Source organism: Triturus cristatus, chromosome 6, assembly GCF_964204655.1.
Source record: "Triturus cristatus chromosome 6, aTriCri1.1, whole genome shotgun sequence".
Lineage (NCBI taxonomy): Eukaryota > Metazoa > Chordata > Amphibia > Caudata > Salamandridae > Triturus > Triturus cristatus.
The window spans coordinates 214,319,521-214,335,469 of NC_140589.1; the positions used below are offsets into that span (position 1 = coordinate 214,319,521).

The window sequence follows — 15,949 nt, forward strand, 5'->3', positions numbered from 1 at the left end:
TTTTCCGCCTGTCTTCCCGCCGAAAAGGAGGGGAGACAGGAAGGGGTCTTGCTCCTGATAGCAGGAGAGGCTGGGAGTTGCATTACAAAGGCTTTCAGGCCTTTGAAGCTCCCCTGCCACAGATGGCTCTTCCTCGCCTGGGGGAGGTGTGAACACCTCTGCCCAGGAAAGGCTTTGTTTCTGGGCTCAGGGAGCGAATGCTCCCACCATAGGGGTCCAGAAACATGGCTTGTGGTGGCAGCCTGGTGTGTACCAGTCAGGGAACATGCCAGAGGCTGGTCGTTTTTCAGGGGGCATCTCTAAGATGCCCTCTGTGTGCATTTTTCATTAAATCCCACACTGGCATCAGTGTGGGTTTAATGTGCTGAGAAGTTTGATACCAAACTTCTCAGTTTTCAGTGTAGCCATTATGGTGCTGTGGAGTTCGTAATGACAATCTCCCCACACCATATACTCATAATGGCAGCACTGCACTTACAATGTTTAAGAATGGACTTAGACACTGGAGGGGTACAGGGCTCATGCATCTGTACCCTCACCACTGGAATAGTGCACCCAACTAGAGGGGTGGCTGACCTATACCAGGGCAGTGGGTTGTAGGCATGGCACACAGGGATGTGTACCATGTCGACTCTTCACTTTGTTCTGCACCAAAACACGCAGCCTGTAAAGGCTGTGTGTGTAAAGGTACAGGGCCTCTAAGGGTGGCACAATAAGTGCTGCAGCCCTTAGAGGTCTTCTCTGGTCACAGTGCCCTGGGTACCTGTGGTACCATTTACCAGGGGCTGACCTGTGGCTAGAGATGCCAATTGGGTTAGTTTTGGGGAAAGAACACAGGCACTGGGAACCTGATTGGCAGGGACCCAGGGCACTTCAAGACAAAGTGCATCAGTGGTCTGGCAAAAAGTGTGTGGGGGGGGGGTTACTGCAACAGAAACCCACTTTCCTAAGAGTATGGACATGAAGCTCTGCCCACTCTCAGCCCATATTTTGTATTTGGCTTGTGTCATATTCCTTTGTGAATGGTGGCTTCTGATTCATTGATAGGATTGCTAGTCCGTCCTTAGTACCGCCTTGTCTTAGTTTGTAACCTCCCATGAGGACTGGCCCTTTTAGTTCTGTTGCTACACGGTATGTCTGTATGCACTATTTTCTTTAATGAGTTGCTCCTACTGAAGGCATGACATGCTTTCCTGCAACATTCAGCGCGCCATGCGTGCTTTCACTTTCCAAGCAGCCCGGGACAATGGCGGCCGCTTCTCTGAAGTGAAATAGGTCTCGCATATACAAGAGTTTGAGCTATTGGCATTGTAAATGACAATGCCTTTTATTTATGTATTAAATATTAAAAAAGATAAATAAAGGCATTGTCATTTACAATGCAAATAGCTTAAACTCTGGCAAATGCGATACCTATTGCATTGCAAATGCTTGTTGGATATGGAGGGAGGAGGGCGGGGGACTTTTCAGACTGAGCTCCAACTTTTTGGGAACTCAGTTCCTACCTTCCCTCTTCTTTAAAGATGACCCCAACCATTTGCAATATCCCAGCCGCCTTCATGCATAGATGACCGGGGCACTTCGAATTCCCTCGATCTGTTCCTTTTGTGACACTAGAGTGAGCGCCAAGAAGTCTAATTTGGTGCTATGGCCAACGCATCTGAAGGTCCGGGAAGTGATAGTGGACGTGTACTGAGACTGACGAGGAATTGTTTGTTCTAAATTCAAGTCTAGTGTTTTATTGTTTGTTGTGTCGTATCTTTATGTTCTCGCTTTGATAGAGCCATCGTGTCACCCCACAGCTGTTTCAGAGCGCTTTCGGGGAATGGGTGGGGTGTTGGGAGGGTGTTGGGAGCGTGACTTGGAAGGGACATTTTATTGTCACCATAAGAGTTTCAAGAATTTGAATCTGTAATTTTTTCATAACTCTTGCAGAATTTCACTCGGGCAGATACATACATTGCACTGGTCCAGGAGAGGAATTCGCACTGGTGCAAACCCCGAGGCGTGCCCTGAAGTTCATATACTCCAAGGCAAAAACAGAACAAATTAAATGTACTCATTGTTTTCAGTTTTTACATAAAAAGATATGGCACGAACTTATTTTTCTCCACTTTCAAAAAGTGAATGATAAAACTGCGTTTGAGATAAAATATGGCTGGTGCGGTGTACATAATCAGCCCAAAAAAAGATGCAAAAGCGCTCGTGGCCCGGAAGCTGCGGACTGTACCTGACCAGTAGCGTGGCCAGTGTGGGCTCTAGTGCAAGAAAAGGAAATGACGCACAGGCAGTGCCCCCCTTGGCGCCTGGTGCCACTGCACCTGCCGCACCATGGAAGCTACGCTCCCGTACCGACCTAATTTGCAAATCTCTCGAGACTTCCAAATAGGCCATTTCTCTCCCGAGAAAGCTTCTGCGGAAGCTTTTGTTGCTCGCCGGTGGGAGGAGCCTGTTTCCATGCCGACAGACCACAACAAACGCGCACAAAAGCAGGGAGCGGTGGCACCGTGACCCCCTGCCTTCAGCAAACAGCAGTTGAGAAACGCTGCGTTGTTTTTCTCTGCATGTTCTACGGCGGCTCCGATTCAGCTGATTCGGGAAAAAAACAGCTGAAGAACTTCATTTTAAGCACGAGGCTTCCTCCTACGCAGAAATCAGGGCACACGGTCGCGAGTCAGAGGTGATCTTACACTGTATTTAGTTCATTGCTTAAATAATGCTGCATCTGTACTTTTTCTTTGGATTAAAGCACATGGAAATGTTTTTGACATTTTGTTTGGTGCATGTTTTATTATACTGTCATGGTTTGCAAGTTTCAGATTATTAATGTGTGACATATCAGTGGTTTTAGTGTGCTTATGTGTGTCATTCCATGCTTTTTGTATGACACTATGAGTTAAAGTTAATTGAGATTAAAACCAAGTAGAAAAAAACTTGAAAAGTGCATGCACTGAGGTAGTGCTGGTAACTGGCTGCCAGGACTGGCTGGGGATGCAAAACAGGCCCGGGCACCCTAAAACACAGTGGCCCACATTTGCGGATTGCGCCTTTTTTGCAAAGCACTGGTTCATTGTTATTATAAAAAGAAGGGGAGGAGGGGTTCTCTAAAAAAAGTCATGTTTTCTTAACTTCACTGAGATAAAAAAAAATGCAAATGCTGCCCGGATTCTGTGCATGGATTAGTTCACAATGGTGACCCACACCTGAATATAAGTGAGGCCACGCCTGCTCAGGCCCCCTGCCCAAACTGCATTCATTAATGGGCCGGCCCAGTGAGAGACTGGGAATGACAGCTCCACCTGTTGGTAACAGGGAGGTAATAGAGGCCCATCACTCCAGTAAGGCAGCTCAGGCCCCCACTGGGCCTGTGACGACATTAGAACAGCACAGAAACAGCCCAAACCAGCCACCATGCGGCTCACAAAAGCGCCCCACAGCTGCAACTCTGATACCGGCCCCTCGCCCATTCACCAAGTGCCCGCCTCGCCAATCCGACTAGGGTGACCAACCATCCGTAAATTTCACGGACCGTCTGTAATTTGGACCTCAAGTCCGTTTTCCGTGAGGATCCCTTTTACGGACGCCTTTTGTCCGTAATGCTGGGCCCTGCAGGGAGCAGAGCTGTTCCCTGCGAGAGGCCTCAACTCCCTGATGGGGCGCCTCGCACGCCTCCTCGCAGCCCCTCCCGCCCACTGTCATTCTGTATGTGGCTGATTGTCACATACAGAATGACAATGGCCAGTTTGAGCTGCTAAAGCATACATCCCACCCTGAACCTCTAAAGCACCTTAGCTCAAAATCACTGAGGTTCACTGAGGCGCCGAGCTGAAGGTAAAGTTCAAAGTTGAAGGTTAAATATGACACACGTAGGAGAAGCGGAAAAGCACTGCAGGGTTGAAAGAAGACTCCTCTTGCAGTTGGGGCGCACAGTGAAGGCAGTGGGGGGTAGCCTTGCGGGTTTCGGTCCTGGGAAAAAATGCAAGTAGGGGATCCGTGCAGGTGAAAGGATAATCTGGCCCTTCTCTCATAAGAAGACGCGTACCTTCTAACACATGTACCTGCTTGTGTTCGATAACTTGTGAGGTCTTGTTACTCTCCGGTGCCATTTCATTTTATAGTGTGAAAGGAACTGACTACGCTTTATTTCGCCATGAAACTGTTAAAGAAATTTAAATTAATCTGTTATTTTTATTGTCTTTAATGAAAGAGAGAGATAGAAAAAAGCTTGTGCATGTCTGTCTGTACTTAAACCAACAGAAGACACTGTTCCAAAGGAAGGGTGCTAAATAGCCCCTACCAAAAAGCAAAAGGGAGAGAAAGTCCTAGGTATAGGATGGGACCCGGCACAAAGGATAAAGAACAAAGCTTGTCCCCTGTTGCCCTCACACACCCGAAGGTGTCATGCTTCATCATCGGGCATTTGCTCCTCGTCGGGCCCGGCGCTGCAATGCCCTACGGGTCCCCCGAAGGGTCACTTTAGCGGAGATCTTTTGGGGAAATGCCGGATGGTGCATGTGGGTGTGTGGGGTGCGGGTCCCTAAAAGAGGGTAAAACAAAGTGCGTGCAAGATCAGTAAAAAATGTTTATTCTGGGGTTACTAAGTCAAAAAGCTAAAGCAAGGATATTGCCAAAACAAAGTCGATTAGAACCCCTCTGGTATACAGTTACCCAAGCAGGCATGTTTATGCCTGTCGTAGATCAACATGTTTCGCGCCCCTATTGCCACCAAGGTCGTTGGCGCTTCTTCAGGATCAAAAAACAGGTGTAGTGAAGTGCACGTGAGGTGAATAATTAAAAGTAAATACCCTCATAGTTAGTCAGGGCGGGCTACCATATTGTTTCCCAGTAGGGTAGTGAGAATTTGTAGACGCTCCTGATAAATCACCTAGGGGAGAAACACAAAATAGAGGACCCACAGTATGAGCATCAGTAAAACTTGGTGCATCAAAACGTTCCACAATCGTGTGCACGACCTGCCACAATCAAAAGACACACAAGACCAGAAAATAGGGAACACCTAGTATACCCCTAATGTCACCATCGCCCCCAGACTCGGGCCCATGTATGCTTGCCCATAAATTATAAATTCTCAAAGTTGCCAATCTAAGGGGCTTGGGGTGTCCATGTAGTTGACACTATCCTTCATCACAATCCCTACAGACATTGAACACATAGGGTGTGGATGTAAAGGCTAAAACCAGTGCAAAAGAGTGCACAAAAACAGGGGACTACGCATGCATGGATAATCATTGGGCATGCGCACGAAGATGACAGTATCTAGAGAACGGCCTTACCCGACATTATCGGGGAACAGAACTCCTCTGGGCCAGAGAGAGATAGAAAAAAGTTTGTGCATGTCTGTCTGTATACAAAAATAAACACAAACAGCTCCAATAAAAATACAAGGGCCATTTAGAAAAATACCAGACTGACTGCAGGCAGCATTAGAAAAGATTTTTTTGGTGCCAGTAAAGATGAGCAGTAGGGGATGTGAAAGAACAGTAGTGTGAGCATGTGTGCGCTGTCCTGGGGGTTCCCACCCTTCACACCACCAATTATGAAAGATGGCTCAGTAACAGGATGGATTGATGAGTGAAAGTGTGGATGATGGGCGAGTGAATGGGTGGATGGATGAGAGAAATGATGGACGGATTGATGAATTGATAAGTGAAAGGGTGAATGGATGGATGAGTTAATGGATGGATGGGTGGAAGAGTGGATGGATGAGTGAAAGGATGGATTGGGTGAAAGAGTAAATGGTTTGATGGATGAGTGAATGGATGGATGAATGGAAGAGTGGGTGGATGAGTGAAAGGATGGATTGGGTGAAAAGGTGCATGGGTGATGGACGAGTGAAAGGGTGGATGGATGATGGATGGATAAGTCAAAGGGTGGCTAGATGGGTGAAAGAGTAAGTGATTGGATGGATGAGTGAATGGATAGATGGGTGGAAGAGGGGATGGATGAGTGAAAGGATGGCTTGGATGAAAGGGTAAATGGTTGGATGGATGAGTGAATGGATGGATGGGTGGAAGAGTGGATGGATGAGTGAAAGGATGGTTTGGGTGAAAGGATAGATGGATGATGGCTGGATGACTGAAAGGGTGGTTGGAGGGATGGATGTGTGAAATGATGGATGGGAGGATAGACAATGGATAGGTTTGCAAATGGTTGAAAAGGTTTGGATATGGATGGGTACACAGATGGAAGGACAGAACAAATGGTGAAAGACTGAATGGTGGATGAAAGAATTAATAGATGACAGAAAGTACATTTGAAATGGTGGATGTCAGAGGTTTGATGGAAGGATGAATGGCTAGATCCTTGGACAAGCGAGCTCTTCTGGGGAGGGTTGTGATGACTTACTTTGCTTTCTTGGTGCTATAAGAGTTTTAGTTCAAAGTGGGAGGTATTTAAATTGTCTGGCTACTTCCTTGCCTATGTGTTACTATTCTATATTTGCTGTGTGCTTATGTGTGGGTTCTATACATCATGCAAATGACATTTTGAGTGACACCCAACTGCTACTTGAATGTTATACTAGTAATTGTAAATGTTTGCATGCTTTGTTTAGGTGTAAGGTTTTAGGGAGAGCCTCATAGTGCCATGAGCTGTGCTTGAGATGTCTATTGTGTTTGTAGCATTAGGAAAGGCGTCAAAAATAAACTATGTAATAGTGTATTGACAGTGCCTTCTTTAAGAAAGCCGCAGGGAAAAGCACCTTTGTGACTTCCGTCAGCTAGCGCAACTCTCTGCCAATCCCCCATATGCAAAGTCAGATTCCATATTTTAAGTTCCACTTGCTGAAACGCCCATAATGAGTTTCCTGTAGTGGGTTCATCACAGCAATCATCCCTTTAGTTCACCTATGCTTGCTGCTTTACATCTCACAATGGCACTCCAATATGAGGTTAGTAACAAAGTCTATCCGAGCAGATCTTCCTTAGCACTCCTCCCACCATACATGTCTGCTCACGACCATGAGTTGTAAACAAAATATCAGACTGGACAACCAAGTGCAGTAACCATATACATAGATTATTATCATATGAAATACCACAAAAGACCTGCACAGTACCTCAAAGCTGCGCCCATACCGAAAAACCTTGAAGTACACGATTGTCTCAACCTATTATAAACTTACTTTGACTTGTACTTAAGTGGTTGTCTATTTACTTACTATTATACTATCGTGCAACTTCCTCTGATGTGTCTGTAAAACATACCTTTTGTCCCGAAGATTTGTCCTGAATTTTGACCTTCTGTCCTGAATTTTCGTCCTGAATTTTGACCCTTAATCCTGAATTTTTACACTTACCGTCCTGAATTTGCCACCATGCCAGTTGGTCACCCTAATCCGACCCTAGTGGTTGCATACTGTCATTGAATTTAAAGTTGCCTGCCCCTGCAGAGAGCAGGCACCACCCACCACCAGCCTGGTAAAACAGTGCCCACTGTCCGAGGTTTGACAATGACCGCTTTTAATCTTTTCTTGACCCCTTATCCTCTGTCCTGGCTGCAGACACTGCCAGCAGCTGAATGCTGAGTTTAACTGTTTTTTTTAGGGTGCTGACAAATAGCTTTTCACACTTGTGGAACATAAAGAAGCGCTGCTGAGTGAAGAGGAACTCTCCAAATTGCTCGACAAAATGTTCTAAGGAGGGAATGACTAACAGTGGGGGTGCAGGGGAGGGGTATGCAGCATTTAGGAGCACATTGTAACAAATATATTACAAAAGGATTGTGTGGTAGCACACTCAATTACAGACTGCACATTTTCCATTGAAACGATCACCAAGGCTGCACAGACATACAGTTTTACGGATATGCCTGTATAGTGCACAAAGTATTTGTGTGGAAACCGGGCTTCTGTGAAAATGTATCACTAGTGCATCACATAGTAGTTTCTTAATTTGTTTTCATAGTATTACAATTTTTGTTTCCATCATACCCCAAAATTATAAGAAAAAAGTGATTCATTTGTGCTTTTCTAATTTATTTATTTTGAAATATTTTCACAGTTCATTTACAAGTATTTTAATTGTATTGTGACATGGAAGGAAAAGACATCCTGCAGCATTTCTTTCACTCGAGCAAGATTTTCACATAGTTTACTCTACAAAATTCTTACACTTTGCAGTAAGAAAAGACACCATAGTTTCATAGTAAACAAGAACAACACTTTTGAGTTTATAAAAGTGCTTGAACACTGAATCGTTTACCGTGGCAGCCAAAACTAGTGGTGTAACAAAACTTGACCCCCCCCCCGCAAAGTTAATGGAGCCCCCCCCCCCCATGCTCGAGTCCAGACCCAGTGAAGAGCCCACAGGCTATGGGCCTATGCACACTTGCAGAAGTCCCCCCTGGAGGTCGGCGAGCCCCTCTCCCGCCCCCCTCCCATCGAGGGTCTATTGTTACACTGCTGTCACAACTCTAGAAGATGGTCGCAGATCCTCTTGCAATTAGCATTGGCAACAACAGCGGTGAGTGGGCCGAACCGGACACAATATTTAGTCCAAGATCCGATGGCTTAATCAGAAGCATTATATGTAAAGCTTGTTCGCCGATACCAGCCTCTGCCATGTAGACCCAATGCCTCAAATGTAAGCCGGTCTACTCGCTTGCTTGTTTTAAGGTGCTCCACTTTCTTGGGGTGGGTTTCCTGGGCAACACACGGAAGGCAGAGTGCTGTGGCAGGAGCTGCTCGCACTGACAAGTCGCCTATGCAGGGCTACCCCTTCTTACCTTGGAAAGCTGCTGCCGGCCATTCCTGTTCATCGAAAGCTCGTTTGCTGTCAGTGCCCCACTTCAATCACTCAGCTCTGCCATAAATTACCTTGACGTTCTTCTGGGTCGTGCAACCAGGCCGGGGTCAAGCCCAATGCAGTTCTCGCACCAGATGGAATCCTAGGGCTGAATAAAAATGTGCCCGTCCAGAGTACGGGAAGGCATGTGCACAGGTTTAACCGAAGAAAGACAGGATTGTAGGGGGCTCAATGCGAAGAAATAGACATAGGACCCTTCCTGCAGATAATAATGTTCAGCGAACAGCTGCACCCGTGTCGGAAGAGGATTGCATTTATTATTTTAAAACAGCCCGTTCAGACGTTATTTTATTATACAGTGAACCAGATTCAGAGTCTCCGCCCCTAGTCGTGGCGGCCTTTGCTCTTCTTAATGCACCTCCTCTTCCTGCTCTTTGCTTGTGCCTTGCAGCGCCGGTGGTGTCAGGAGTCACTATAAAAGCGTGACTAATGCATTTTAGTGTGGTGATGAGGACCACCGCACAGGGGCGGCTCTAGGCTCATGGTGGCCCTGTGCAGGGAGCGCAGGTAGGGGGCCCCGGAAGAGGGGGTCCGGGCGGGGCGGAGCTCAGGAAGGTGTTTTAATAAAACGTCCAGAAAAGGCGTTAGATAACCAGTAACATGGTAACAGAAAAACAACGTTTACTTTTTGAGTACTCATCACTTGGATACTTTGTTTTAGAATCTGGGTCTCTGGAGGGACCCCTTTCAACAAGAAAAACACGTTGCGCGTCCGTAAGAGAGTTCGGCCACAAAGTAGGATCCCTCCAATCACATAAATCATATTCAGAACACGGGTCAGTAACATGGTCTTGCTCTTTGGCTTGCTTTTCAATACCAGCATCATCCGTCTGTAAACTCTGAACCTCCTTCAGAATGCCAGATGTTGATGGACCGATGAATGATGTTTCAGTTTCTCTGTCTGAGGGTCTTTTGTGATAATCCTCATCCTGAGTTGGTAATTGCTCCATGTTTGTATCAATTTCAGAGTCACCATTTTCATTGGTCTGCTCATGAGTATCATTCTGCTCATGGATATCATCATTTTTTTGTTCTTCTTTATGGTCGTCAGCGCCTGTTTTACCTAGTGCATCAGCAGTACTCTGGCCAGAGGATTCTCCATCTTTAGGTTTCTCTTGGGTGATAAAGTCCAGGATTGCTCCTTCCTGTGACACTACGAAAGCCTGCTGAGCCACTTTTCTCTTTCGTTTCGAATAACCAGATTTGTGTACTCGAATTCTCTTCATTTTGCTTGCAATGCAGCGGGCGAGGCTAGCAGTGGGTAGGGAAAAAAAGAAGACAATCAGCAGTGGCGGCTGCTGAAAGATTTTGATGTGTCATTTTTATTTTCTTGTAAAAACAACAGTTGATGGACAGAATGCAGAACAATGTCATACATTCACCCCAGTACAGAGATCTGGGCCTAAATCCATCGTTTTTTTGCTCACCACACCACCCCAGTTCAGACATGGCCATATGCAAATCAGCCTTGACCCTGTGCCTCATGGGAACAGTCCAGCCCGAACTGCCAAGCCATGTCTTCCCTGGACTACACAATGAAGGACCAGCATACCTTAATGAACGAGTGAATTTCCACCAACCTACCAGGAAAATATGTTCCAGAACCATCTCCCTAGCAGCCACCCAATGCAGCCGCTGATAAAACAGTGGAGGCCGCTACTTCTCCCACCTGGCAGTGAAGACCTGAAAACCCTCCCCCTGCACCTCAGAGCCTCACCATCGCTCCAGGAGTTCAGGAAGGACCACAAGACCTCGCTGTTCAACCAACAAGCAGCATGATCCAGCAGCATGAATCCCACACCGCCTCGAGATCCTTATGTGTGAAGCAGCTGAGCTTTACAAACCCTGACTGATTGATAGTAATTACCCTTCCCACTACATGTATGACATATTATGAGGACTAGCCACATATGGAAGGTTTATTTGAAGAGTGTTATAAAACTATAGGGTAGATCATGTGACTTGGCATACAAGGTCTGTTTTATCAGTCCACTGAGAACAGTAGCGCCTGGAGAATAGTTCATGATCTATTTGGGAAGTGACCTTAGCAGGAAGAGAGTAAGCAACCTTGAAATCATGGCACACAGAGACCTGTCTCAGTACGTCACTAACTGATCCTGAAGACAGCCTACAGGTAACCAAAGACTCGTCCACTTTACCACATTGTCAAACGACAAAATACAATATATTTAATTAAGGTTTCTTGTATAGTGCCATATTCCAGCAACCAGTTCTGCTCGCTTTACAGAGCACCTATTAAACAAGGATTAATTACAGTGAGTCCTAAGGCTATGAAAAGGCACTAGAGGTTCACTGAAGCAAAATTAATGTGCAAGGAACATCCAGTCAGGAGACAACTTTCAAGCAGACGTACGAATCACTAGCACAGCGTACCAACGACCCCATTGGCCGTGGCATAAGCAAGGAAAATGGCCCCTTTGGCTGCTGCTCAGGAAGTAGAATATAGCAATTATCAGGGTTCAATGGGCCCCTGAGGGTTTTGGGTCTCAGTACCACTGTACTTGCTGAACCAATGGTAACTATGCCCCTAGTATGGACAGAGAAGGCTGCTTCACCAATTGCAAACTGAGGACTAGTTAAACTAGTTTTCTCTGCTAGTCACATGACAAGCACTGGAATGTAATTAAAGAAATGATCAAGAAGCCAGTCTCCTACCAAGGTCTCTGCAAAAGGGCATTAGATTGAGTTAACATGGGTAGGCACTGCCATCCTATTCCAGGCGTCCATCCATAGGTGCTTGCATTTCATGTCTGCCTCAACACCATATAAACAGACATATCCAAATGCCAAGTACATTTGAACACTCGATGTTTTAAAAGATTTGTGCAGGCAGATCCACTCATTAGATCACAAGTATCAGCTTCACACTCTGTTTTCATGATTGTTGATAAGTAATTGTAATCATTTTAATGAATCCTTAACATTACGTCTAACACCTCGTGCCTGCTCTCCTCTTCCCCCCAATACGACCGTGCCTCCCAAGTTACACCTCCAAAAGTCACCATGCCTCCCCTCAGCCACAAGTAAACACCGCCCCTGCACTCCTAACTCACATTTCCCTCAACATACAGCGCCGATCTGTACCACTCCCTACCCCTGGCGCACAGTGACCACCTCTCCGACCCGCGCCCTCTCAGAGATGAATCGTGAGAGAGAGTCTCTCTCTCACGATTCATCATGCCCTCCCTTCCCATGACCACCAGAATACCTCCAGCTCGCCACCTCACATGGCTTACCTCCACCCAGACCCAAAGCACACACCATCTACAATAACATCCTCACCCAACCTTCGCCAGGCCCCCGGCTCCTCACCCCCACGGGCTGGGATACATTCCTATGCCTGATCTGCCCTCCTCCCCAGGGCTCCCCACAGCCTCGTCCAATGGCTCACCTTCCCTCGGGTTCACTCTGCAGTGGCACACGCTGACCTCACTCCCCCTCCCCCTCCCCATGTCCTGACCCTCGGGCTGCTCACCTCGCAGCTGGCACCAAAGGTTGCACACTGGCATGCTATCCTCTGCAAGGCGGCCTTTCTTGCCCAGGGTCTCTAGGCGCGCCGGTGCATGGCCTCGGCCGGTCTCGGTGCTGCTCGCTGCACGCCGGGCACGGGTGCTGCCACCCCTCCTGCCGCCAGTGATGCATGGTGCTTCTGTAACCCCTTCGCTGCAGGACTCGCGGGCACTGCGCATGCGCGCGCATGCGAGCCTCCGGAGGTGCCAGATCTGGAATATTAAAACAAGCTCGATTCTCCTGGAAAAAAAGTTCTTAACAAGCACATGACCTACCAGAAGAGCCCGAAACAAGGCCGACCCCACACAAAGACGAGACTGGGTTAGAAAGGAAAAGAGTATAAGAACAACCATTCAGCGTGCATCACATTAGATTTAGCACGCCTCAGTCGTTCATGCGCCAAATCCCTGCCAGGGGCCGCCACGAATATGTATTGTATCCGATTCCTCGTGGTGGCCCCTGGGGTTTGGTGGCCCTGTGCAGGTGAACAGCTTGCACATGCCTAAGGCCGCCCCTGCACCGCAATGCGTTGGTCTAACTCCTGATGGGTGGTACTTGGCAGGTCTGTACCGTTGTGTCGCCTGATAAATGCTCTATGGCAGTGGTTCTTAATCTTTTGACTCCTGAGGACCCCCACTTAATCATTACTGAAATCGCTGGACATCCAACGAATGTTTGTTAGAATCTGGGAACTTCACCAAGTAATTATTAGAATACAGAGATCCCCGCCTACGCAATTTAGATGATTTGAACCACAAAACAATATTAAAAAATGCAAAAAACAAGCATTCTTCAAATAAATACACAAATTGTGAAATCTTTTATTTAATTCACAAATGTAAAAAAAATCAAAACGTTAATTTTAATGGGAAGGTTGGATCTTTTCTTTTTTTTTTTTTTTAAATTCTTTTTATTGTGTAAAAAACAAAGCAAAGCAAAACCAGGTCACACAATACAAGACTGTTCATTCGAAGCATCTGGGGTGTCGCAGCACCGGCAACTTACAGATACAGCAGCAAGACTCGCCTGGTATGTCTTAGGGCGGACAGCAGCCTAGGTCACGTCCCCAGTCTCCAGGCCAGACAAACGGGTCTGCGGAGGCTCAACTATATCCCCTCAGTAAGTGTTCCAGAGCGACCACACCTCTCCCCACTTTCTGGGGCATCCTCGTGCCGTATACACCGCCTTCTCCTGTAGCATACACCAGTCCATGTCGTTTTGCCAGTCCACCAGTTTCGGCAGGGTCGATGCCCCCCACAGACGGGCTATATTTCTTTTTGCGACCATTTGCCCAAGTGTGACCCAGAGTCTGCCCCGCTGGGTCAAGTCTGTGGGTTCCCAGATGTTAAGCAAACATCTCTTGGCCTCTGTGCGCATATTAGTCCCCCACACTTCCCCCATGCAGGACACCACACGCCTCCAGTACCGCTGCACCCCTGGGCAGTCCCACAGAATATGGAAGAAGGAGCCCCTCTCTCCACACCCCCGCCGGCACAGTCCCTCCCCCCCCTCCCCATCGCCTGTAGTCTGGTGCACGAGATATATACCCTGTGTAATATTTTAAGTTGCACCAGTCGGAGCCTTGCCGATATCGCTACTTCCCTAGGAGACGCCAAAGCGGTGATCCACTCCTCATCATCAATCTCCAGTCCATCCGCCACCCACTTCTCTTTCAGGGAGTCGAGAGGATCTGGGGGGGTTGTTGATCAATTTTTTTATACGTGAGCGATATGGCGTGCTCCGGCATGTGCCCATCCAGCAACCTGTCCTCAAGCGGGGAGGCCTGCGGGGGTCGAGTCCCCGGGGGGATATTAGCTTGGAGAGAATGACGGACCTGTAGGTATCTAAAATATTCCGTACGCGCCATATTGTAAGTGTCCTGGAGATAGGCAAAGAATCTGACCCCCTCTGGCCCCCAGAGGTCCCCCACCCGGGATATCCCGATAAGATCCCAGCCACGGAACCCCTTCGTGTGTCGCAGGCTACCCAATCTCTCCGATGCCCACAGGGGTGTGGCCAGGGTCAGCGTGTTAGACCAGCCCAGCGCCCGGTGCGCGGCGTGCCATATTTGCACCGAGTGCTTCGTCGGCCCCGTGAGGTGGAGTCCGCCCGGTCTGGAGTACAGCGCAACTTCGTAGTTCCCCCCCGGGAGCAACCATCTATCCATCCCGTACCCCGGGTCATTCCCGTCGCAGTACGTCCCCTGATTTATCGCCGAGAGGTGTGCGGCCCAGTAGTACTTACGGATATCCGGGAGGGCTATCCCCCCATCATACCACCCCAGCGTGAGTTTCCGTAACGCTATTCTGGGTGTGCCCGACCACAGGAGGGTCCGCTGCGCCGCCTCCACCACCGCAAAGTATGAGGCAGGCACCAGGTCCGGATGATTTTGGAGAGCATACAGAAATATAGGGAGTGCCATCATTTTAAAGAGGGCCGCACGACCCAGCAGCGACAACGGCAGCCACTGCCACGAGGTGGAGTCACACTGGAGCCGTTGCAGCGGTGGCAGGAGATTCTTCTCGAACCGGAGAGTCTTGTCCAGCGTGACAAACACTCCAAGGTATTGAAAGCCCTCCTCCGCCACGGCGAGCGGACAGCTGTCAGGAAGCCTGGGAGGATCGCCATGTAGAACATAGAGGACGGATTTAGCCCAATTGATGCAGAACCCGGAGTTTTTCCCAAAACTGACAAAGATGTCCATCGCCGCAAGGATAGATCTCTGTGGGTGGGAGAGATAGAGGAGGATATCGTCGGCATAGAGTGATATTCTGTCTTCCCAGCCGTCCACCCATCGCAACCCTTTGAGGCAGTTGTCCTGCCGGATCCATGCCGCCAGCGGCTCGAGAGAAAGCGCGAATAGGAGAGGGGAGAGCGGGCATCCCTGTCTGGTGCCCCTTTCCAGACCAACCACCTCAGACACCCTACCGTTAACCACTTTCTGGGCCAGCGGCTCTGAATACAGAAGGCGAATCCACGCCATGAAATGCGGACCGAAGCCCAGTTTTCGGAGTACTGCCATCATGTATGGCCATTCGAGTGTGTCGAATGCCATGGTGGCGTCAAGGGACACCACCACCGCGTCTTCCTGAATCGTGTGGCACCTACCCGGATGGACCAGCTTAGGGAGGACTGAGTGGAGCCTGTTTGCAAGTGTCTTAGCAAGTATCTTCGGCTCTGCGTTCAGCAGGGAGATCGGCCTGTACGACGAGCAGGCATCTCGTGGCTTCCCTTCTTTAGGTATAGCCACTATGGTAGCCAGGCGTTGATCCCGCGGCAATAGCCCCACCGCTGCGCTCTCCTCGAACATCCGGAGGAGATGTATGCCGAGAACGTCCGGTTTCAACTTGTACAGTTCGATAGGCAGACCATTGGGGCCTAACGCCTTCCCCTGGTGAAGATCCACAATCGCACGCTCCAATTCGGCCGCGGCGAGGGGGGCCTCCAGGACATCCCGGTCGGCCTCCGATAGACAGGGCATGCGAATATCCGCCAGCAAGGCGCCGGAGTCCTCCTCTGGGCGGTCCGACCCTCTGCTGTACACCCGCCGGAAGTGCTTTGCGAATTCCGCTACAATCTCTTTATCACCGGAC

The 15,949-nt window shown here is 48.5% G+C and overlaps 1 protein-coding gene across 1 annotated transcript in view; it reads left to right on the forward strand.

Annotated features, from left to right (window-relative positions):
- Positions 1 to 2,499: 2,499 nt before the first annotated feature.
- ANKRD66 (ankyrin repeat domain 66) overlaps positions 2,500 to 15,949 on the forward strand; it is a 56,161-nt gene continuing 42,711 nt past the window's right edge. Inside the window, exon 1 of the mRNA XM_085609150.1 lies at positions 2,500 to 2,680. The gene's annotated coding sequence lies outside the window, so the exon portion shown is untranslated. The remainder of the gene's footprint in view (positions 2,681 to 15,949) is intronic.